This window comes from Balaenoptera borealis (assembly GCF_965194805.1).
Source record: "Balaenoptera borealis genome assembly, chromosome: 20".
Classification (NCBI taxonomy): Eukaryota; Metazoa; Chordata; class Mammalia; order Artiodactyla; family Balaenopteridae; genus Balaenoptera; species Balaenoptera borealis.
The window spans coordinates 39,926,551-39,928,411 of record NC_138879.1 but is presented as its reverse complement, the minus strand read 5'-3'; positions in this window follow the sequence as shown (position 1 = coordinate 39,928,411).

Here is a 1,861-nt window from a genome sequence, read left to right as displayed (position 1 = left end):
GTTTTTAAAGAGCAGACACAATTGGAACAGCAAGCTGCTCCCACAATGAGAGAATTGGGGACTGACTCCATCTGAGGGTACAGCAGACTCACATCTCTCATCTCATCCTCACTCCACACTTGCTTTACTTGAGTGTAAAGGAATCACACAGTTTAAAGTACTTCTCACACTCTCTGGCTGAATATGTATAACTCAATTTTAATAAGTTAAATGCTTGTTTGGTATGATTCCATTGTACCATTTATATGTTGATGACTCCTAAATTTATTTTTCTAGCCCTGACCTTTTCCCCTGAGCTTCAGATTCATGGAATCAACTACCCACCTCAACATCTCCACTTAAGGTCAACGAGGCATCTTAACATGCCCAAAACATAAAAACTGATTCCACCCCCCATGCCTCATCCTCACACACAAAAAAGCTGTTCTCCTTTCAGTCTTTCCTAGCTCAGTAAATGGCATGCCACCTACCCCAGATTTCAAACAAAAAACCTAGGAGTATTTCCTCCCTTTCCTTCACCTCCACATGAAATTCATCAGGTGAATTTAGACCTACCTCCAAAATATACCCCAAATCTATCCATTTAACTCCATCAGCACAGATACCACCCTAATCCCAGCCACTATCATCATTTCTACTTTGACTGACCTGTTTCCACTCTTACCCTTTCTATGGTCCAACCTCCAAATAGCCAGAGTAATCTTTTACAAAGCATTCACTCATTCATTCATCAAATATTTACTGAGAGCACACAGGAACTGGGGATACAGCAGTGAAGCAAATTAGATCTCTGTGCTCCTGGACTTCATTCTAGAAGGGGGAGGCAACTCATAAGTAAATAATTTTGTACAGTACAAATACAATGAAGAAAATAAATACAAAATGTAATTAACTAAGTCATGTTGCACTCTCAGTAAAAAAATTTGAATAGCTTCCTAGCATGCTTAGATTAAAATCCAAGTTCCTTACCATGACCTTGTTATAAAAGTCTATGAGATCGGGGCTTCCCTGGTGGCGCAGTGGTTGAGAATCTGCCTGCCAATGCAGGGGACCCGGGTTCAAGCCCTGGTCTGGGAAGATCCCACATGCCGCGGAGCAACTCGGCCCGTGAGCCACAATTACTGAGCCTGCGCGTCTGGAGCCTGTGCTCCGCAACAAGAGAGGCCATGATAGTGAAAGGCCCGCGCACCGTGATGAAGAGTGGCCCCCACTTGCCACAACTAGAGAAAGCCATCGCACAGAAACGAAGACCCAACACAGCCAAAAATAAATAAATAAATAAATAATTAAAAAAAAAAAAAAAGTCTATGAGATCTGATTTTCATTTGTCCCTTCAACCCAATCTGTACCACTCTTCCTCACTGCAACTTGGCTCCAGTCACCCTGGCCTTCTTTCTATTTTCTCAATGTTCCAAACCTTTTTCCTTCTTCAGGCCATGTTTCCTGTGTCTGGAATGCTGTTTCCCATATCTGGGAAAGGCTGCCTCCTCTTAGATCAAATATCACTTCATCAGAATGAACCTGACTAATCTACCTAAAAGTGGCTCCTCTCCCCTTTCTCTATCAATTACACTGTTTCGTTTCATAGCACTTTTCTCTTTCAGGAATTATTCTGCTTATTTATTTGTTAACATCTTCCATCTCCACTAAAATATAAGTTTCCCGAGGTGAGATTCCTGGGGTGTTGTTTACCAAACTATCCCTAAAAGTGTAGAACAGTGCCCGGCTTAAGAGGATCTTGATAAATACTTTTTTAAAGAACAAATAAAAAACAACGGACTGTACGACGATAAAAACTCCCAAACTCTCACAGCCGCCAGGCTCCGCCCCCCGGAGCCACTTCCGCTCAAGGTCCAGCCCC